At 37.7% G+C, this 24,282-nt stretch overlaps 1 protein-coding gene and 2 long non-coding RNA genes across 24 annotated transcripts in view; all 3 read right to left on the bottom strand.

The window, feature by feature from the left end:
* Positions 1-24,282, bottom strand: part of CDK19 (cyclin dependent kinase 19) — a 203,883-nt gene that overhangs the window by 173,690 nt on the left and 5,911 nt on the right. The window lies entirely within an intron of this gene.
* On the bottom strand, positions 1,343-7,790 carry LOC146406154 (uncharacterized). The gene is made up of 3 exons (XR_014807342.1): positions 7,257-7,790; positions 5,589-6,349; positions 1,343-3,668 (listed from the first exon to the last, which is right to left on the bottom strand). It is a non-coding gene; the product is annotated as an uncharacterized LOC146406154 (long non-coding RNA).
* On the bottom strand, positions 9,889-16,667 carry LOC146406155 (uncharacterized). Its single transcript, XR_014807344.1, has 2 exons — positions 16,092-16,667; positions 9,889-15,591 (listed from the first exon to the last, which is right to left on the bottom strand). It is a non-coding gene; the product is annotated as an uncharacterized LOC146406155 (long non-coding RNA).

Consider the following 24,282-nt stretch of genomic DNA (forward strand, 5'->3'; position numbering starts at 1 on the left):
CTGAGTGAACAAGGCCAGTGATCAAACTCGCATCTCATAGATAGTAGTCCAGTTCGTGACCTACTGAGCCACAATGGGAACTCCTCATGCTGTGTTTTTAATCACTACCTATAAGTACATCTGGAAAGAAATTTTTTTGTGTTGAATTAAATTACATAGTTCTTAAAACCTACTCTATGCAGATCAATATAGTAATACCAGGAAATACCTGCTCACTTTCAAGTTTCCTAATCATGATCTCTATTTTAAAGACAAATACTGTTAAGCACATTTTGACTTATGTACTCTTTCCTTTTCATTTTAAATTTTTCACTTTATAAATTTCCTTCTCTCAGAAAAACAAAGTTTTAACTAAATATCTATTGATCACAGTGCTGTTTATAACAATAAAAAGTTACAACCTCAGTATCAATCAACAAAGTAACTGGTTAAACAAATAATAGCACATACATATAGTGAAATATAGTCATTAAAAATACAGAACAGTGACTTTCTGGTAAAAGAAGGTCAGAAAGCAGACTTTTAACCCATACCTTCAAGGATAACTGCATATAATTGATGTTATTATTGATGGGTGGTTTGCATATGGGAATGGTATAGATTTTCTTTCAAAGAAAACCACTGCAGGAGTTCCCGTTGTGGCTGAGCGGTTAACGAACCCAACTAGCATCCATGAGGACACGGGTTCAATCCCTGGCTTTGCTCAGTGGGTAAGGATCCTGCGTAGCTGTGGCTGTGACATAGGCTGGAGGCTCCAGGTCTGATTGGACTCCTAGCCTGGGAACCCCCATATGCCGTGGGTGAGGCCCTAAAAAGACAAAAAAAAAGAAAGAGAGAGAGAGGGGAAACCACTGCTGAAAAAGAACATTTAGTGAATTGGGAAAATACCCATTATATATTGTTAAATAGAAAATCCCCAGAGTTTCTCTGTGGCTCAGCAGGTCATGTACCCAGCATTGTCACTCAGTTGCTGCTATGGCGTATGTTCAATTCCAGGCAGGGAACATCTACATGCTGAGGGTGTGGCCGAAACAAACACACACACAAAACAAAACAAAATCCAAGTTACCAAAAATCATAAAAGACAGTCACATTCTTGAGAAAATAAAAGCATATGCCCAAAAAACATGTAGTGTTCATCTATGAAATACTTTAATTCTTTTTTTTTTTCTTTTTTGGCTGCCCCCAAAGCATATGGAAGTTGCTCAGCCAGGCATGGAATCTGAGCTGGAGCTACAACCTACACCACAGTTAACCCACTGGGCTGGCCAAGGATCAAACTGGCACCTCCAGATTATTAATCTGCTGCACCACAGCAGGAACTCCTGAATTATTTTAATTCTTTTTGCTTATCTTTATTTTTTCCAGCTTTGACAATTACAGAAATTTAAGGTGCGCAATGTGATGAGTTATGTGTATATATTAAGTGACCATCACAATAAGGTTAGTTAATGTATCCATCATCTCAAAGTTAACCATCTGTGTGTACTTATTTTAAAGTTTTTCTTAAACATGTTCATTTATGAGAAGAAATTTTTAAGATTCTATTTTGAAAGTTTAAAGTAAAATAGCCCATTATAGAACCCGTATGTCTTTCCTGATATAATATTTTTATAACAATTAATTGCAGATAAAGGAAAAATTTTGTCTTCTTATTGAAACTAATAAAATTAATCCTTATTCTCAAAGCCACAAGGTGACTATAATTTTTACTCAATAACTACCATTTTTATTTGCCAATATAAGCTTCAGGAAAATTTATCATGGAAACCCCCTTATATTTTTGGAGAAAAAATAAACCAAAACTTTGCTGGAGACGTTTATGCATCATGATTCAATTACTCCTCATAGCAACCACGAGATAGTAATTTATAATCATACAAATTTTACTGATTGAGAAGCTGAGTTTTGAGATATATATTATTTTACCAAAATACCATAACTAGAGAATATTAGCCCAGATTTGAAATAAGGGTTTAGAATTCCAACATTCCCTTAGAGCACAGTTGTGCTTTTCACTTATATTCACTTAGGATCAGAAGTAAAAATCCCACTCTGAGAAAGGAAAATTCAAGTAGTTCTTTAAAAAGGAATAAGTCTTATTTAAATCGCTTGAACCCAGAAGTACTTTGATTATTCAAAGGCCTTTGTCACTGGAAAATATCTTTCTGATAAAGGCACTGAATTTACAACTTCAATAAACTAGACCAAAAAGCTTAGTTGATATAGAGCAAGGGTCACATATAAAATTTAGTATGTCTAATTTCTGTTCTCTTATAAGCACCAAATTTCTCTTGTTGTGTTTTTTTTTCCTACCATTTTTATAAAAAGGATTCTCCTAACACCATATGGCTTTACCTAAAAGCCCATTTTTATTCCTAAATGTTTAACCTTTATACTTATATGGACTGGAAGGTCTACAAATTTGTTTTGTTAATTACAGAAAATCTTTATATAGTGTGAGAGGCAGTGATACCTCAGAAACTAATTTTTATCATTAAGTGCTTTGCTGATAGATACACTTTGTTAAAAATAAGACAACAGGCCCAAAATGGAGTCATGCTAAGCCCCACAGCAACAAATCAACTTAACTTACAATTTTGGCCTCTCCCAGAAATGGAATCTTAAACCAGTCCATCAGAAATCACTTTGAACAAATCCAGTAAGATCTTTAAAATATCTCAGCTGAATTTTGCTTTTAAACATTTTGGTGGCAGTGACGGGATCCAAAGGAAACTTCTGACGACGTCAAGGATGAGAAACACAGGCACTGGTACCTGTGAACCCTCTGTCTTCCCACAGACCATGGGTAAGATCCTCACAGTTCTGAGCTCTATTCTCTTTGCGCTGAGCTTGCAATCTAATTGGTTTCCTAGTTCAAAGCTTAGGGGGTCAGCTTGAGCTGCCAGGCAGTTCTACCCAGAACCTGAGTCCCTAGCCCTTGGTTAGTCCACGTTGCCCATTTGTTAGGATCTACTGGTTCAGCTCAAAGTTCTACCTTAGGAACTACAAGTGGGTCCACTTAGGAACACCTAAGGCCTTCTCTTGGCAAGTCTGGAATACCATCTCCTTGGTTACTACTGGGTATCTACAGTTCCATTTCCTTGGTTACTGTTGGTTTCTGATACTATGCACATGAGGTAAAAGAATAACAGATCTAGTGTGAATGGGAATCTCAAAAGTCAAAGTGACAATATTGACCAGACAGGTCAGGTACTTAAGAACTGTTAGAGCACTCAACTCTAAGACACCTATGCTAGAATAAGTTGGTCGTGGAAAGGATTAGATTGACAACCTCAAGAAAATTTCTGTGCAACAAGATAGACTGTAAAGCATCACACAATCCCCAACCCGAAGCACATCCCTCTTAGATATTAATTTGGCTCCAAAAGGTCCAAAGCTTAGCTAAAGAAGTGGGAGCCTCAGGTTTCAAAGGATTGAGCACAACACTTTCTAGCACAACTGCTTGTTTATCTGGAGTCCTGGAAGCTGTTACTATCTACAAAAAAGGCAAAGTCTTCCTAAGACAACTTAGAATTACAATGGCCATTAAGGGAGACATTCCAACTAAACAAGATTTTTCATTTAAGAATTGCAGTTGTGGAGTCCCCATTGTGGCTCAACGGAAACTAATCCAACTAGCATCCATGAGGATTCGGGTTCAATCCCTGGCCTTGATCAGTGAGTTGGGGATGCGGCATTGCCGTGAGCTGTGGAGTAGGTTGCAGATGTAGCTCCGATCCCACGTTACTGTGGCTGTGGTGTAGGCCAGCAGCCGTTGCTCCAATTCAACCCCTAGTCTGGGAACTTCCATATGCCGCAAGTGTGGCCCTAAAAAGCAAAAAAAAAAAAAAAAAAACAAAAAAAAAACCTGGCAGGTGAAAGCAAGGACTCCAAGGAGTTCTCTGGTGGCATAGCAAGTTAATTTACTGCTGTGGCACAGGTTCCATCCCTGGCCTGGGAAATTCCGCATGCCCTGGACCCAGCCAAAATAAAAAGAGCAAGGACTCTCACAGCAAATAAAAAGAATGGGATACCTATTTTAAATGGAATGCAGAATACTTCCAAAGGCTTCAAGATTCTAAAACAGCTTCATTGAAAGATTCATTGTAAAATGCTAATGAAACATTAAAGACACAAAGAGGTACATAACACAAACGGCTACAAGGCTGACATATGACTCCTACTACTCCCCTCTATCCTACTTTACTTGAGTACTCATTCTATTAATCCCCTGTCTGAATCATCTTTCGACTCTGAAGAAACTACAAGACCATAGACAAGTCTCCCAAGTTAGTGGCCTTAAAGATACCCTCATATTCATCCTCAAAGAAGGGCCCCCACACAGGCCTCTCCCAGGGTTGACAAGATTGAGGGATTTTCCTGGTTCCTTAAGCAGCCAACAGGAAACTAAAATGAATGGAAAACCAGATTTCCCTGACAGCCCACCAGTTAAGGATTTGATGTTGACACTGTTGTGGCTCAGGTTCAATCCCTGGTGTAGGAATTTCCACATACCATGAGTGTGGCCAAAAAAATTAATGGAAAACCTTGCTAAATTCTGGTAGATACCTAAGGTACACTCTCTACTCTAACCCGTACTCTGAAGTGTAGAGATGGAATCCTGGGAAATCTGGCAGAAGCTGCCAAAGAGAAAAGAATTCTTGTCAGAGTCAGCTCTCCTCAGTATCTTTTAGCCATGCCTAGTTAAGAGAGGAAGGTAAAATTTCACATTGGCCCTTCTTTCCCAAATCCAGACCCATTGGTTATTAATCCTTTCTCTGTTAGGCACAGCTATTACCCTCTTGTATGTCTCTTTTAGTGTCATAAGAAATGTCTAGGTCTTTCTTTCATCATCTAGGCTATCTTTGGGAGTGACTTAGAATCTTGAGACAGTAGTATATTTTGCACCCTCTTTGAAGATGCTTCTTTAGTCAAACAGGTTGTCCAGTACTGACAGGAATATTTACTGTTTGTCCCAATTGACAAGACATGTTAAAGTTTTCTTTGTTTTGCTTTTTTGTTGTTGTTGTTTTGTTTTTTGGTGGGTATTTGTTTATTTGTTTGCTTTTTAGGGCTGCAACCGAGGCATATGGAGGTTCCAAGGCTAGAGGTCAAATTGAAACTATAGCAGCCACCCTACACCACAGCCACAGCAACATGGGATCCCAGCCACATCTTCAACCTACACCAAGCTCACAGCAACACTGGATCCTTAACCCACTGGGCAAAGCCAGGGATCGAACCTGCAACCTCATGGCGCAGTGGATTTGTTTCCACTGCGCCATGATGGGAACTCTTTTTAAGTAGCTCTGTGATCAGAAATTGGCCAAACTCTAAGATAATATTCAAATATTGCGGGGGGGGGGGGAGTATTTTTAGGGCCGCATCCATGGCCTATGGAGATTCCCAGGCTAGGGGTCAAATTGGAGTAGTAGCTGCTGGCCTACATCACAGCCACAGCAATGCGGGATCTGAGCCACGTCTACAAGCTACACCACAGCTCATCGCAATGCTGGATCCTAAACCCACTGACAAAAGCCAGGGATTGAACCCGTTTCCTCACAGATACTAGTTGGGTTCATTACCACTGAGCCACAATGGGAACTCCAACAGGAACTTTTATTAAGGCCTTCTGCCCTAAGCTAAAATGAAACTATATACCCAGAGGGGGGAAAAATACTCCGAAAACAAAGAGATCTAGATCTAGAACAGAGGAATCTTGATTTTTTAGTTGAAGATCTTCTCCCTGACATAAAGAAGCAAACTGGAAATGTAGTCGATAGTGGGTTAGCTCTGAAGTCATTTTGCTTGCAACTCAGTTCTTCAAGGAATTAAAAAATAACTGTCCTCATCTTATAAACTAAGTCTTTATGAGGACAGAAATGCAGCTCAAGGAAAAATTCAAAATATACTTAGCCTTTTTAGTAATCCTTAAACCTCCCTTATTCATCTCAAAAGGTTTCTGAGTATTACTAAAATTCTGGCCTTAGGAACAAAAGCCATTCTAGGAGGAACTTCCATTCTTTCTCTGTGCCTTTGAGATACAAATATTCTACCTGGTCTTCTAGGAACTGATGGCCCAGTCTTTGAATGCAAAGGTAAGGTAGATAATTCTTTTTTCCCAGGCCTTGCTCAGTGGGTTAAGGATCCGGTATTGCTGTGGTGTAAGTCGCAGACCAGGCTTGGATCCTGCGTTGCTGTGGCTCTGGCGTAGGCCGGCGGCTACAGCTCCGATTCGACCTCTAGCCTAGGAACCTCCACATGCCAAGGGAGCAGCCCAAGAAATGGCAAAAAGACAAAAAAAAAAAAAAAAAAAAAAAGACCAGAAATAATAAGAGAAACCTCTCTAAATACAAGGAAAATAGGATGTGTGTTTTTGATAAGAAAACATATGAGAAACAGAGATGTATTTTGGTTGAGAAAAGAAAGTAACGTTGTCCTAAAATAAAGCTGATTATTTCAGAATGGGAAAGGGGAATAAGGGACAAACTGTGGACACAGAAAGTTGAGGGAGAGAGAAGGAGAGGGAGGGAGGGGGGGAAGTAAATGCGAATCTTGTGTGGTCAAACTGGCTAATAACTGAATTGTTTTAAAAAAAATAGTAAAAATAAAAATTGAATTGTTATTATAAGAGTTTTAAAATTAAGTTTCAGAAAGTTCACATGTGGCATAATAGGTTAAGGATCCAGGGTTGCCACAGCTGTGGCTTGAGTTCAAACCCTGACCCAGGAACTTCCACATACTGTGGGTGCAGCCAAAAATAACAAACTTCAATATCCATTGACTTACACAAAATTAAACCTTAATTTTCTTTCATCTGCTAAAAAGGCAAAATTTCTTGGACTGAGGATCTGCTTTTGATAAGCTGCTGTAAAAGGTTTTCCATTGCTTTTTAAGCAATCTGCCTAGAAAGTAACAGTTTTGCGTTTTATCAAAATAACGTCCTATGCTTCATGTTATCGTCATCATTAGGTCTTTGATTCCTTAAGCAAACCTAGTCTTATTAATATTATAAAGTTATGCTCAGCACTATGTAATCTTCTGTATTTGTCTTTGAAATCCTTAATTGTAGTGATGATCATATAATGGTTCGTATTCTGTGTTGTGAAATCTTTGTCACTTTGGTTAAATGGATAACTAATTATTGTTTCTTAATGATCTGTGATCTTTTTTAGTCAAATGTGCAAAATATTTTGATATTTTGACAAACTTTCCCAAATTGAATTCTAAATGAAGTCTTTCTGGCCTCCAACTGACTTTGGGATTTTCCAGAGGGCCCCTGGAACATCTCAAAAGATTTTTTCTCTCTCCTTATAAAAAGAAATATTAAACTACTTAGGCTTGGAGTTCCCTGGTGGTTCAGCAGGTTAAGGATCCAGCATTGTCACTGCTGTGGCTAGGGTTACTGCTGTGGTGTGGGCTCAATCCTTGGCTTGGGAATTTCTGCATGCCACAGACATTGGCCAAAAAAACACTAAACAACTTAGGCTTATTTGATATGTTAAATTACATGGGAAGCACTGTCAACTTAAGAAGTAATGCTAAACTTTCTATCAATATAAATGTTTCAGAAATTGCATGAAATTCCTAGAAATCTGATATGCCATGATAGAATGTTACTAGTCATAATTCCAGTTACAATCTTAAAATGTTTTATGTCACAGAAATAACAAAATTTCTTTGTTAATAATGAACTCTCATCAGATCTTTAGCAATGGATTCTCTCTCTTTTTTTTTTAACTTTTTTAGGACAGCACCCGTAGTATATGGAAGTTCCCAGACTAGGGGTCAAATCGGAGCTACAGCTGCCAACCTACATACACCACAGCCACAGCAACATGGGATCCGAGCCTCGTCTGCAACCTACACCACAGCTCATGGCAATGCCAGATCCTTAACCCACTGAGCAAGGTCAGAGATCAAACCCGTATCCTCGTGGATACTAGTTGGATTCGTTTCCACTGAGCCACAATGGGAACTCCTAGCAATGGATATTTTTAAGTCTTTTGTCATTTACCGACAGTTATTCTTTTACTTGATTGCTTTTGCAAAAGTGAGACTCATGGAAAGAATCCTACCAAGAAGTCTTTACCACTGACACCACTATCAAATTATAAGGTATAAAACCTTGCATACATACTTCACAACTGCAGAAAGTTCCACCTGACACCTTGGCCTGTGCAAATGCTGGAGACTTCAAAATCACAATGTCATTGTTTACATATCCCAGGCCATTGCAATCCAACTTCCAAATGACTGTTGAATTTGCCACGATTCTGGTGACGCTAAAGTTCTGTTTGTCATAAACTTCTCCCTGATTTCCAATACCTTCTTTGGAACAACCTACCCCCCTCTATCATGTCCTACTCCTTAACTTTTCCCTCTCTCTCATTAAAACCCCAGACCTGCGGAAACTTGCATACAGGCCCTGTACAAAGAAAGGGACACAGGGCAAAGGTAATAAGAATACCTACGTTATCTATGGAAACCTTAAACTTTTAAGTTATCAGGAGGCATTCATGATTCAAATTCACTTCCCCTGGAGACTCCTACTCCTTTGGCTACAAGTACAGATGAGGCTATGATCAAGAACTTAACTCCTAATGATGTTGCAGAACCTGCTGCTAAAGCAATAGCTGCCCAACAAAAATCCCTAGACTCTGGCCAAGGTTGTTCCTGATAATAAGATAGCCCTTGACTATCTTTTAACTGAGCAAGGAGGTGTCTATGTTATGGACAATTTCATTTGCTGCACTTGGACTGACACTTCTGGGCAAATTGAGACCCAGCTACAGAAAGAAGATCACTGAACAAGCCAGCTGTCTTTAGAAAATAACTTCTTTAATAGGGTTTTTTTTTTTTTTTTCCACTTATTTGATTCTGATTGGTTTGGGTCTTGGGGACCATGGGTCCAAAGTACACTATAAATACTGGGAAGTATCTTGCCTATGATAATCACAGTAGTCTCCCTGGAGCACTGTATTCTTTTGAAAGTTTTAAATGCATGTTTGCAGCCACTAACCAGCAAGCAAATGATCTCCCTAAGACCAGAATGTCAGAAAAGGAACAAAAAGAATGACTGACCTGAAGAATGGGAACCCAATGTCATGACCTTTGAATACAACACCAATCAGCAAAAACTTTATGATCTTCAGAGCAGTACTTGGGAGTGGCACTAAAGCCTTAAATTTTTATCATATCTCTCAGTTAGGCTTGATCAGAAAGGGCAAATTATTAAAAACAAGACAACAAGCCTAAATTGAAGTCACTGGACACTAAGCCCCACAGAAACAAACCAAGACTTAATTACGATTTTAGCCTCTTCCAGAAATGGAATCTAAAACCAGTCCATCAGGAATTACCGAATCACCATCAGTGAGGTCATCTGCCTGGGAGACCCCAGTCAACCCTAGGGGAAAGTGACCTTGCCACAATCAATCTACTTTTTGAGCCAGTATAAATTCCTTGTTTTTGCTCTCTTCTGCTATAACGTCTTTCACATTGTATGGCTCTTCCAAAATCTTTTTTATCTACTTGACTGGATGCTGCTCAATTAATGAATCATTGAAAAAGCCAGTAAGATATTTAAATTTTACTCAACTGAATTTTGTTTTTCAACAGCTTAAAATTAACTCAAAGGGAGTTCCCTGGTGGCATAGCAATTAAAGACTCAGCATTGTCATTACTGCGGCTCAGTTTACTGCTGTGGCTAGGGTTTGACTGCTGGCCCAGGAACTTCTGTATGCTGCAGGTATGGCAAATAATAATAATAATAATAATAACTCAAAGCTTTCTTTCACTTCCACCACCTCAAACTGAACTCTCTGTTCCACAGTGTGGCAAGATTATTATTAACTGACTTTCCAAAAGCCACTCACAATCTGCTTTTCTTTTTTCTTTCTCTACCCCAGAGAAAGCACCTGCTTAAAACTCAGGTGGCAAAGCCCCTTTGCCTTTCAGATTTTGCCTCTTCCTCTACTTCCTGCAGAGAAAACAGAAGCAATACCTAGAAGTACCACAATTATTTGGAACCATGTGCAAAAAAACACAAAATAGATGTTCCCGCTGTGGCACAATGGGATCAGTAGCACATCTAGAGATGCTGGGATGCAGGTTTCATCCCCAGCCCGGCACAATGGGTTAAGGATCCAGCATTGCCACAGCTGCAGTGTTGGTTGCAACTGTGTCTCGGATCTGATCTATGGCCCAGTAACTCCATATGTCAAGGAACCCCACACACCCCCTCCCCCGCAAATAACCACACATAGGATAGAGGGAAGGGGGTGGATACTTAGTAATATTCTTGAGCACATGCACTAGCCCTGCACTCCCCATCTCTGGACATTTTGATAGGAAAGGAAAATAAACCCCTTACTTCTTTAAGCCATTATAGATTGGTATTTCAGTTCCATGAAACCAAAATGGCACACAAACACACCTTAGCATGTGATCTTTTCAGAGTTTAAAGGAAAGCTAGATCTCTCTCCCCTGTCCAGTAGTCTGAAATTTTAAAAAAATACTTTAACAATTTCTATATCTAAAACACAACATGGAACTTTTTTCTTTTTGCCACTCATTAGAATAATAGACAATACATCCTTGAAAAAAAAAAAACTCATTTTATTGCAATAAAAATTAGAGTAGGAAATTAAGATGACACTTAATTCCCTGGCAAAATATAGACTAACGAATAATATTTCTGAACAGACCTTCAACATAAAAGTAGGAAAAATGGGAGTTCCCACTGTGGTAAAACGGGATCTGCAGTGTCTCTGCAGCACCAGAACTCAGCTTTGATCCCCTGCCTGGCACATGCGTTAAAGGATCCAGCATTGCCACAGCTGTGGTGTAGGTTGCAATTGTGACTCAGATCTGATCCCTGGCCTGGGAACTCTATATGCTGCAGGGCAGCAAAAAAATTTTTTTAAAGTAGGAAAAAATGTGGATGCCAAAATTAAATAAATGTATAATTTTCCAATAGAAAAAAAGCTGCTTCTTAATAAGCAAAACATCTTTACCAACTATAAATTAAGTAAATCCTCAGAGAGATGGAAAGAGACGTATCTCAACCATGAACTACAATCCCTAAGGAGCTAAAGAGAGTTGTACTATAAAGCTGGCCAAACTTTGATCTTAGCTTGAGGCAAAGCATGAAGAAAATAGCTCTAATTCCTATCAGGCTAAGACAGAAAACATTTCACCTATCAAACTGTAAAAAAGAATATTCAAAGCTACTGAGGTTGAGATAAGAGGGGCACAGAAACACTGTTAGTAGTGGCGAATAGAACCATATAGGAAAAAAGTAAGTAACAAATATATATTAATATGTTTTAAAAGCCTTAAGACAACTTATAACTTTTGACTCTGTTATAAGCAAAGAATCAGCTATATGGACCAAGACTTATATATAAAAATAACTATTAGTGTGTTATTTATATTATCAAAACACTGGAAATAACTTAAATGTTCAATAATTAGAAAGAGTTAACTAAAGTATTATATATCCACACAATAAAGGAGCAGAGATATCCATTAAAAGTCAAGTTTTTGAAGGAAATTTAATAATATGGATATACATTCATCATATCTTAAGTCAGAGAATCCCAAGCTCATTCACAGTAGCTTAGGATTCTTTTCATAGCACCTCTAGGTCAAAGGAGATACCTAATAATTTCATTGCGGAGGTTCCTCGAAAAACTAAAATAGAACTACCATACGATCCAACAATCCCACTTCTAGGTATATACCCAAAGGAAACAAAATCATTATTTCAAAGAGATATTCTCTATCTCCTTGTTCATTGCAGCATTATTTACAATTGCAAGCCATGGAAATAACCAAAGTGTCCACTGGCAGAAAGGATAAAGAAAATGTGAGGACACTACTTCATGATAAAAATGGCACTATTTAATAATAAAAGGATCCATTCAAGAAGATATTACAATTGTCAATATACATGACCCTAATATAGGAGCACCCAGATACCTACAACAATTACTAACAGACATAAAAGGAGAAATTGATGGGAATACAATCATAGTAGGAGACTTTAACACCCCACTCTCATCAATGGACAAATCCTCTAAACAGAAAATCCATAAAGCAACAGAGATCCTAAATGACACACTAGAAAAATTAGACTTAACTGATATTTTCAGGACAAAACATCCAAGAAATTAAGAATATACATTCTTTTCAAGTGCACATGGAACATTTTCAAGGATTGACCACACACTGGGGCACAAAACTAAACTCAACAAATTTAAGAGCATAGAAATTATTTTAAGTAACTTCTCTGACCACAACTGCATGAAAGTAGAAATCAACCACAGGCAAAGAAATAAGAAAAAACTAACTACATGGAGACTAAACAACAGGCCACTACAAGACCAATGGGCCAATGAGGAAATCAAAAAGGAAATTAAAAAATACCTCGAGACAAATGATAATGAAGGCACAACCATTCAAAATCTATGGGATGCTGCAAAAACAGTGCTCAGAGGGAAATTCATAGCCATACAGGCCTTCCTCAAAAAAAATAAAAATCTCAAATCAACAGCCCACTACCTAAATGAATTAGAAAAAGAAGAACAAAAACCTAAAGTCAGCAGAAGGAAAGAAATCATAAAGATCAGGGAGGAAATAAAAAAAGAGATTCAAAAAACAATACAAAAATCAATAAAACCAAGAGCTGGTTCTCTGAAAAGGTAAACAAAATTGACAAACCTCTGGCCAAACTCATGGAGGAGAGGAAAGAAAAAAACCCAAATAAACAAAATAAGAAATGAAAAAGGAGAAATCACAATGGATACTGTAGTAATACAAAAAACCATAAGAGAATACAATGAACAACTATATGCCAACAAATTTGACAACCTAGAAGAAATGGACAACTTCCTAGAGACTTACAGCCCCCAAAACTGAACCAAGAAGAAAGAGACGAACTGAACAGACCAATCACTAGAAATGAAATTGAATATACAAAAAAATACTCCCTAAATAAAACACTTTTATTTGTTTTATTTGTCCAGTACCAGATGTCTTCACAGGCAAATTCCACCAAACATACAAAGAGGAACTTGTACCCATCCTCCTTAAACTTTTCCAAAAGGTTGAAGAAGAAACACGCCTAAAGACATTCTATGGCACCACCATCACCCTAATACAAAAACCAGACAAAGATACTACCAAAAAAGAAAATTACAGGCCAATATCTTTGATGAATATAGATGCAAAAATCCTTAACAAAATTCTAGCCAACCAAATCCAACAAAAATATAAAAAAGGTCACACACCACGACCAGGTGGGATTCATCCCAGGTTCACAAGGATGGTTTGGCATACACAAATCAATCAATGTCATACACCACATTAACAAAAGAAAAGTCAAAAACCACACAATCATCTCAATGGATGCAGAAAAAACATTGGACAAAGTCCAACATCCATTCATGATAAAAACTCTTACCAAAGTGGGTATAGAGGGAACATCACTTAACATAATAAAAGTCATTTATGACAAACCCACAGAAAATATAATACTCAATGGAGAAAAGCTGAAAGCTTTCCTGCTAAAATCTGGAACAAGACAAGGATGCCCACTCTCACCACTGTTATTCAACATAGTATCGCAAGTCCTAGCCACAGCAATTAGACAAACAAAAGAAATAAAAGGTATCTAAATTGGAAGAGAAGAGGTAAAATTGTCACTGTATGCAGATGACATGATACTATATATAGAAAAACCTAAGGACGTCACACAAAAACTACTCAAACTGATCAACGAAATCAGCAAAATAGCAGGATACAAGATGAACATTCAGAAATCAGCCACATTTCTGTATACTAAAAATGAAATATTAGAAAAGGAATACAAAAATAAAATACCCTTTAAAATTGCATCCCCAAAAAATCAAATACTTGGGAATACACCTGACCAAGGAGGTAAAGGACTTACATGCTGAGAACTATAAAACATTAAACAAGGAAATTAAAGAAGATGTAAAGACATGGGAAGATATTCCATGCTCCTGGGTTGGAAAAATTAATATTGTAAAAATGGCCATACTACCCAAAGCAATCTACAGATTCAATGCAATCCCTATCAAATTACCCATGACAGTTTTCACAGAACTATAACAAACAATCCAAAATTTTATGTGGAAGCACAAAAGACCCATAATTGCCAAAGCAATCCTGAGGAACAAAAACCAAGCAGGGGGCATACCTCTATCAGACTTCAGGCAATATTACAAAGCTGCAGTAATCAAGACAATGTGGTACTGGTACCAAACAGACATACACACCAATGGATCAGAATAGAGAAACCAGAAATAAACCCAGACATCTGGGGTCAATTAATCCTCAACAAAGGAGGGAAGAATATAAAATGGGAAAAAGTCTTTTCAGCAAATTGTACTGGGAAAATTGGACAGCCACATGTAAATCAATGAAACTGGAACAGGCCCTCACACCATGAACAAAAATAAACTCAAAATGCGTTAAAGACTTAAACATAAGACAAGACACCATCAAACTCCTAGAAGAGAACATAGGCAAAACATTCTCTGACATCAACCTCATGAATATTTTCTCAGGTCAGTCTCCCAAGGCAACAGAAATAAAAGCAAAAATAAACCAATGGGACCTAATCAAACTGACAAGCTTTTGCATAGCAAAGGGGACCATAAAAAAAAAAAAAAAAAGACAAAAAGACAGGAGTTCCCGTCGTGGCGCAGTGGTTAACAAATCCGACTAAGAACCATGAGGTGGTGGGTTCGATCCCTGGCCTTGCTCAGTGGGTTAAGTATCCGGCGTTGCCATGAGCTGTGGTGTAGGTTGCAGACGCGGCTCGGATCCTGCGTTGCTGTGGCTCTGGTGTCGGCCGGCGGCTACAGCTCCAATTCGACCCCTAGCCTAGGAACCTCCATATGCTGTGACAGCGGCCCAAGAAACGGCAAAAAAAAAAAAAAAAAAGACAACCTACCAAATGGAGAAAACACTTTCAAATGATGCAACTGACAAAGGCTTAATCTCTAAAACAGACAAACAACTTATACAACTCAACAGCAAAAAAGCCAACAACCCAACTGAAAAATGGGCAAAAGACCTGAAAATAGACATTTCTCCAAAGATATACAGATGGCCAACAAGCACAGGAAAAAATGCTCAACATCCCTGATTATTAGAGAAATGCAAATCAAAACTACTATGAGGTACCACCTCACACCAGTCAGAATGGCCATCATTAATAAGTCCACAAATAACAAATGCTGGAGAGGGTGTGGAGAAAAGGGAACCCTCCTGCATGTTAGTGGGAATGTAAGTTGGTACAACCACTATGGAAAACAGTATGGAGGTACCTTAGAAAACTATACATAGGGAGTTCCCGCCGTGGCTCAGTGGTTAATGAATCCAGCCAGGAACCATGAGGTCCAAGTTCGACCCCTGGCCTCGCTCAGTGGGTTAAGGATCTGGTGTTGCCATGAGCTGTGGTGTAAGTTACAGAAGCACCTCGGATCTGCCTTTGCTGTGGCTGTGGCAGTAGGCCAGCAGCTACAGCTCCGATTAGAACCCTAGCCTGGGAACCTCCACATACTGCAGGTATGACCCTAGAAAAGACAAAAAAAAGAAAAAAGAAAAAAGAAAACTATACATAGAACTACCATATGACCCAACAATCCTACTCTTGGGCATATATCCGTACAAAACTTTCCTTGAAATAGACACATGCACCCGCATGTTCATTGCAGCACTATTCACAATAGCCAAGACATGGAAACAACCTAAATGTCCATTGTCAGATGACTGGATTAGGAAGATGTGGTATATATACACAATGGAATACTACTCAGCCATAAAAAAAGAACAAAATAATGCCATTTGCAACAACATGGATCAAACTAGAGCCTCTCATACTAAGTGAAGTAAGTCAGTAAGAGAAAGACAAATACCATAGGATAACACTTATATCTGGTATCTAACATAGGGCACAAATGAACCTTTCCACAGAAAAGAAAATCATGGACTTGAAGAATGGACTCATGGTTGCCAAGGGGGAGGAGGAGGGACTGGGATGGACTGGGAACTTGGGGTTAATAGATGCAGACTATTGCCTTTGGAATGTATAAGCAAGGAGATCCTGCTGTGTAGCACTGGGAACTATATCTAGTCATTTACGATGGAGCATGATAATGTGAGAAAAAAGAATCTATACATGTATGTGTAACCAGGTCACCATGCTGTACAGTAGAAAACTGACAGAACACTGTAAACCAGCTATAATGAAAAAAAAATCATTACATTTAAAAAAAAAACAAGTAATTGAAAAAAAACACTTCCAGATGTCAGTCATGAAACCCAGAAAATTAAACTAATCAATATATTTAATCTAATTTTATAGATATGATTATGAAACATATTGAAAAGTGGAGAATTAACCTGATCTGTACTCCAGCTACAAAATTTTTAAAACTATGTAATTTAAATGGTTCATCAAATTTTGAAGATTAAATGTGCCTAAGTAATTAAAAAAGAAAGAAAGAAAAAGACACATGTACCCATATGTTCATTGCAGCACTATTCACAATAGCCAAGACATGGAAACAACCTAAATGTCCATCAGCAAATGAATGGATTAAGAAGATGTGGTATATATACACAATGGAATACTACTCAGCCATAAAAAAGAACAAAATAATGCCATTTGCAGCAACATGGATCGAACTAGAGACTCTCATATTAAGTGAAGTTAAGTCAGAAAGAGAAAGACAAATACCATAGGATATCACTTATATCTGGAATCTACTATATAGGCACAAATGAACCTTTCCACAGAAAAGAAACTCATGGACTTGGAGAACAGACTTGTGGTTGCCAAGGGAGGGGGAGGGAGTGGGATGGACTGGGAATCTGGGATTAATAGATGCAAACTATACCTTTGGAATGTATAAGCAAGGAGATCCTGCTGTGTAGCACTGGGAACTATATCTAGTCACTTATGATGGAGCATGATGGAGGATAATGTGAGAAAAAGAATGTATGTGGGATTAGGTCACTTTGCTGTATGGTAGAAAATTGACAGAACACTGTAAACCAACTATAATGGAAAAAATAAAAATCATTTAAAAAGAAAAGAAAAAAAATGAAAATGTGGTGTATATACAATGGATTACTATTTAATGACAAAAAAGAATGAAATCTTGCTATTTGCAACAACATAAATGAAACTTTAGGGCACTATGCTAAGTGAAATAAGTCAGAGAAAGACAAATACTGTATGATATCACTTAAACATGTGGAATGTATAAAAACAGAAGTCATGGAAACAGAGAATAGGTTGGTTATTGCCAGAGTTCACCTGGACAGGAATAGAGAGTGGAACAAATGGGTCAAAGTCATCAAAATGTATAAATTTCCAGTTTTAAGGTAAATAATATCTGGAGATGTAATGTGGTAACTATAATTAACAATACTATATTATATATTTGAAAATTTCTAAGAGAATAAATCTTTAAAAAAATTCATCACAAGATAAAAAAATGTGTGTAATGAACTATTAAGTGATGTTTGTTAACTAAACTTACTGTAGTAATCATTTGACAATATAAACATAAACAAAAATCATTATGTTACATAACTTTAAACTAATACAATATTACATGTTAACTATATCTCAATAAAACTGGAGGAGGGACCCATCACAATGAGATAACTATTTCATATCCACTAGAATGGCTGTATTTTTTTAAAACTGTTGTTGATGTAAAGAAATTGGAGCCCTCGTATAACGTAGATGGGAATGTAAAATAGTGCAGCCATCGTGGAAAACATCTGTCAGTTCCTAAAAAAGTTAAACATAGAATTGCCATCTGACCGCAATTCCGCTCCAAAAGGAAAAACATACATTCAAACAAACACTTGTCCATAAATGTTCACAGTAGCATTATTCAGAATAGCCAAAAAGTAGAAACAATGCAAATCTCCATCAATTAATGAAAAGATAAACAAAATGGAGTATAACCATACAATGGTATATTATTCAGCCATAAAAAGCAGTAAGGTACTGACACAAAAATACAATACAGAAGAACCTTGAAAACATTATGCCAAGTGAAAGATGACAGACAAAAAAGACCACATGGAATATGATTTCATTTATATGAAATATCCTCAATAGGCAAATTCATAACAGAAAGTAGATAGGGCTTGCCAGGATCTGGGGGAAGGGGAAATTGGGAAGTAACTGCTTAATGGGTATGGAGTTTCCTTTACTGGTAATGAAAATGTTCTGGAACTAAGTAGTGGTGGCAGTTGCACAACACTATGAATGTACTAAAATCCACTAAATTGTACACTAGTTGGGTTTGTAACCCTGAGCCACAACAGGAACTCCCAAAGGTCAACATTTCTTAATAAGCATACCCAAAATAAGAGAACAAATGAGGCAGCAGAAGGAGAACTAAAGAATAGGAAATAATAACTGGCTGAAAGCAGAGTTCCCATTGTGGCTCAGCAGGAAGGAATCCAACTAGTATGCATGAGGACGAGGGTTCGATCCTGGGCCTCACTTGGGGGGTTAAGGATCTGGTGTTGACGTGAGCTGTGGTGTAGGTCACAGATGTGGCTGTGGCTATGGCTGGCAGCTGCAACTCAATTCAACCCCAGCCTTGGAACTTCCATATACTGTGGGTGCAGCCCTAAAAAGACAATCAATCAATCAATCAATCAATCAATAAAATAACCTGTCCTAAACCAAAGACAAAAGAAAGAGCCCACTTAAAAGATCTATAAGAAACTGAGTCACTTTGCTGTACAGCAGAAATTGGCACAACATTATAAATCAACTATACGTTAATCCATAAGAAACTGGCAGGATTGGAAAAGGGGAGTAAAGGAATAAAGGCAATGCAACTAAAGCTCCTGAATACCACTTTTCGACTTCTGAAGTTTAAGTTTTATTCACAGATCATCTATTCAAAAAATAATTTGTAAAAGACACAGGAAACAAAGCTAGATAATTTAAGTGGGAAAAAAACCCTACACTTTCTAGACAGACTTTGGTAAATCTCTAGAATGCATAAATAAAGTGAAAACTCCTAAGAGATTCCACAGAGGAAAAAAAAGAAGTTTCCAATAAAGAAACTTCCCATGAGCAACAAGAAATGCCAAAAGCGATGAAGCAATAGTTTTGGGTTCTGAGAAGAAAAATATTCTTAATATAGAATTCTATATTCAGCCAAACTATCAATCAAGTATGAGGACAAAAACATTATCAGACATGCAAGAACTCAGAAAATCTACACAGCCTATATGAAAAAACTACTTAAAAAGACATCCTCAACTAACCAACAACAGCAAAAAAGAATCCAAGAAAAACCAAACGTGGGATATAAAGAAAAAGTGCCATTTGAGTATGACCCAGAAGACTTGAAGAAAGGGCAAAATAAATTAAGAAGATCGACTGGGCATTAATATCTGGAAGATTATTTCAAGCAGCACTTATTTGGCACACAAGCATACCTTTCCTTCTCCATGGATCTCAATATACTAATTTATTCAGCAATTAATAAATTTCATAATCATAATATTTTAAAGCTGTTGAATGGTTTCCGGTGTTCACTTTTAAAAATCAATCCACAGGAGTTCCCGTAGTGGCGCAGCAGTTAACGAATCCAACTAGGAACCATGAGGTTGTGGGTTCCATCCCTGGCCTTGCTCAGTGGGTTAAGGATCTGGCATTGCCGTGAGCTGTGGCATAGGTTGCAGACGTGGCTGGGAACCCACGTTGCTGTGGCTGGGGCATAAGCCAGCAGCTACAGCTCAGATTAGACCCCTAGCCTGGGAACCTCCATATGCCGCAGGAAGCAGCCCTAGAAAAGGCAAAAAGACAAAAAAATAAAAATAAACCCATAGACCAAAAAAGAGAAAAAAAACAGGAAGCCATAAAAATTTTACTTTAAAAATCGAGAGATGGAGAAAGAGAGTAGGAAAAATATGTAGTCGTTCACAGCAGAAGGACCGCAAATAATATCTACATTGACAAACCAAGAAAAAGAAATGTAAGTTTATAGTTTAGGAGTTCCCGTCTTGGAGCAGCAGAAATGAATCTGATTAGGAATCATGAGGTTGTGGGTTCAATCCCTGGCCTTCCTCAGTGGGTTAAGCATCCGGCGTTGCTGTGAGCTGTGGTGTAGGTCGCAGACATGGCTCGGATCTGGCATTGCTGTGGCTGTGGCTATGGCTGTGGTGTAGGGCGGCAGCTACAGCTCCAATTCCACCCCTAGCCCAGGAACCTCCATGTGCTGTGGGTGCGGCCCTAAAAAGACAAAAGACCAAAAAAAAAAAAATTATAGATATATATATATATAAAGTCATAAAAAATATTAACCACAAAAAAAGTAAAATAACAAAGGTAATAAATTTGAAGATTGAGAGAGGAAATGGGAAATAGGAGGTAGTGAGATCTCAAAAAATTTCTCATCTTTTCAAATGGAAAGTAAACAGAAACTGCCTAAAGTAGTTAAATCAAGACAGAGAATTACATGTATGTTACTTAAAGTTAGAATGGTAAGCACCAGCAAAACTTAAAACAGTAACAGTTAATACTGGGTACCTCTGAGAAGTGAAGGGGGCTTGGGAGTGGACAGTGAGAAGGAAGGCTTTTAGTTGTCATCTTATATACAACTGTACTGTTGAAATTTTTTTAGTCATGTGCAACTTTTTTTGTCTTTTTAGGGCTGCACCCTTGGCATATGGAGGTTCCCAGGCTATGGGTCGAATTGGAGCTATAGCTGCTGACCTACAGCACAGCCACAGCAACACCAGAACTGAGCCATGTCTGTGATCTACACCATAGCTCAAGGTTACGCCAGATCCCTAACCCCACTGAGTCAGGCCGCGTCCTCGTGGATGCTAGTAAGATTCGTTTTTGCTGAGCCATGACAGGATCTCCTATTATTTTAAATAATAAATTTTAATAGCATAAAAATAAAAATATTACCACTCTGATACAAATATACTATAAAGATTAAAAGATTGCTGAGAAATTAATTAATAGAACTGGCTTTCTAAGTTACACAAGCTCAAATTACATACAAATTTTCAGAAGAAACGGTGGTCAAAAAATATTTTTAGGAGTTCCCTTGGTGGCACAGCAGGTTAAGGATCCAGCGTTTTCACTGCTGTGGTTTGGGTCACAGGTGTGGCACAAGTTCAATCCCTGGCCCTCAGAAGTTCTTAATGGCATAGGCGCAGCCAAAAAAAAAACAACTTTTTTTTATTTGTACCAAAATTCAAAACTACAGGATTCAGATTCGCTCAGTGTTTAAGTCACTCTTTTTCCCCACAGCCAAAGCATGCAGTGGCTTGATGTGGGATGTCAGTTTCCAGACCAGGAATTGAACCTGGGCTACAACAGTGAAAGTGCAGAGTCCTGACCACTAGCCCTGCAGGGAACTCTCTTAATGCAAATATAATTGTAAAAGGGAAAGGGGAAAAGGAAACTCACTTTTATAAAAAAGTAAGACAGTTTGTTCCTCAAACTGCTTGTTTCTTTGACTGGTGAGCTTATCTAACAATCATAATGAAAATAACTTTCCTACAGAAAGATGCAACTAACCCACCTATGAGGCAAAAAAAAAGGTTTAGCTTATTTTTCCAGAAGCCATGGACTCACCTTTCTGTCCAAATATAAATACCTATAAATATCCGCAAAACATTGTGCCCTGACAGGGCTTTGCTCTGTGGTCACAAAACAAAACAAAGTTAGTTGGCCTACTTGGTAATTAAATCCATATTCTGATCCTATTCACCTCAGTAACTGAGATCAACTACAAAGTCTCATTGAAATAATATTTTTAAATAGAAAATACACAACAGATTTAAAGCCTCTATAAGGAGTGTATGTTTTTCCTTAATAAAGACTTATTCTATTAGAAATTAAAGGTGTTTCATATGGACATAAATTATTTGAGGACTTGACAGGTTTTTATTTCTCTTTGATCCATCACTCACTGCTGCATAAGAATTCAAATCCTCAATAAAAAAACTACTGCTGCACACTTGTATCTTGAATTACATCCTGTCCTCTCTCTCGAGACACTCTTTTATCCTGCACAATGCATGCTCAAAATGGCTATTACAGGAAGTGTTGGACTATCAGCTATTTATAAATGGACAAAAATCTTTAAATAGCTCCATCAGCTACCTCTTTACGGCTCTAGACCTTAAAAACTACGTGTTTTTAAAGAAATAGTCATATCAGTAGGTCAAAATGTTAGAATGCTCTTTGAAAAAAAAGTGTCTTGTCCCTTTGTTTTAGAATCCAAAGCTGCACTAAATCATATAGTCACAACCTCACAAGAGAAGTGATCTTTAAAAACATATTAGTTAAATATTTAATCATTTACCACCAAGAAAATTCCAAATTGTAATATGTTGCCTTCAAGCCTTCTATATTGATGTCTAAACTTCATACACTACTGAGCATTTTGCAAAACAAATAACAATTTAACATCACATTAATTTTTTATCCAGCATATTTAATTCAAAAATATATTACACAAAAGTAAAAATTCTTAATTCACCAATACTGAAATCCACTGTACCAAAAATCCTTTCCATTGATCTACTTCTTTCCTAGCTAAAACTCAGATATGCCTTTCCCATGCTGCCAAAACAGTAACCTGAATTTCCTATGCAAACTAATATTCTGAACTCATTTTTGATGTATTAATAATGATTTTTTTAAGCCTTAATATTTCTCTTCTTTATTCTTAGCCCTATCTCCAGTCTTTAGAGATTTATATCTTGTGCTTCATCATATTTGCAAATCACTTCAAGCCATCACATCCAAAGTTAAGCAGCTTCTAGACACTTCATTTACAGCAATATTAATGTGCACAAAATAGTGTACCTACTAGGCTATTCACCATAATGTACTAGAAAAAGACTGGAGACAGCTTAAACACCCATCAAGAGGGATAGTTATATAAATTATCTAAGTCAATACAATGGAATATAATGAAACTATTACAAGGAACTAGGCATCTCTATACATAAGATATATAATGGTCAAGTTATATATAAGGTTAAAAAATATAGAGAAGAGGCGTTCCCACTGTGGCGCAGAGGAAATGAATTCGACTAGTATCCATGAGGATGCGGGTTCAATCCCTGACCTTGCTCAGTGGGTTAAGGATCCGGTGTTGCTGTCAGCTGTGGTGTAGGTCACAGACACGGCTCAGATTCTGCATTGCTGTGGCTGTGGCATAGGCCAGCAGCTGTAGCTATGATTTGACCCCTAGCCTGGGAACCTACATATGCCATGGATACAGCCCTAAAAAGCAAATAAATAAATATAAAATTTTTATAATTTTAAAAATATAGAGAAGAAACTGTACAGCACACTTCCACTTATTAAATATACATACTCCCAAGAAAATGTCTCTAAAAAGTGAAACCAAGAATAGCTGCTTCTAGAAAGGGAAATGGGTAACTGGGAAAGAGAAGGCTTACAATAAAACATTGTATAATCTTTTTTATAAACATGCACTTACTACTTACTAAACACATATACCCTTTTTTTTAATGATCTTGTAGCACAGTAAGTTAAGGGTAGGTTAAGAGTCCATCATTGTCACTACAGTGGCTTGGGTCACTGCCATGGTGTGGGATTGATTCCTGTCCCTGAAACTTCCACATGCCACAAGCACAGCCAAAAAAAAAAGTCAATATCCTTGATTCCATGTATAATTTGCCAGCTTTTCAGTTAGTTCGAGTATTGGTTTGTTTCATCAAACTATTTCAGCCTCAAATTTTCTCCAACTTGAAAGAAAAAACATGAACTTTCCTATTTCATTTGTCCACACTGTCATTTATCTTTTTTCTTTCTCTTTTTATGCCTGCACCTGGCATGTGGAAGTTCCTGGGCTAGGGGCTGAATGAGAGCTGCAGCTAGGACCGATGCCACAGTAACTCTGGATCCAAGCCGCATGTGTGACCTACACCTCAGCTTGTGTCAACGCAGGATCCTTAACCCATTAACCCACTGAGCAATGCCAGGGATCCAACCCGCATCCCCCACAGACCCCACTGTCGGGTTCTTAATCCACTGAGACACAATAGGAACTCCTATACTTTTAATTAAAAGGTCAATTCATGGATTTGAGAATTGTGTTGCCAAGCTACTTGTTCAGAAAACTTTAAACCTGCAAAGTCCAGTATCATAGCCACTAGTCAGTTGGTCAGTCATACTGACCTTGTTTCTTGAGCCATAGT

This window comes from Sus scrofa, chromosome 1 (genome assembly GCF_054392235.1).
Source record: "Sus scrofa isolate SSC_HxYL_T2T_F1_AM1 chromosome 1, Sscrofa_HxYL_maternal_Yorkshire_Landrace_v2.0, whole genome shotgun sequence".
Taxonomy (NCBI): Eukaryota; Metazoa; Chordata; class Mammalia; order Artiodactyla; family Suidae; genus Sus; species Sus scrofa.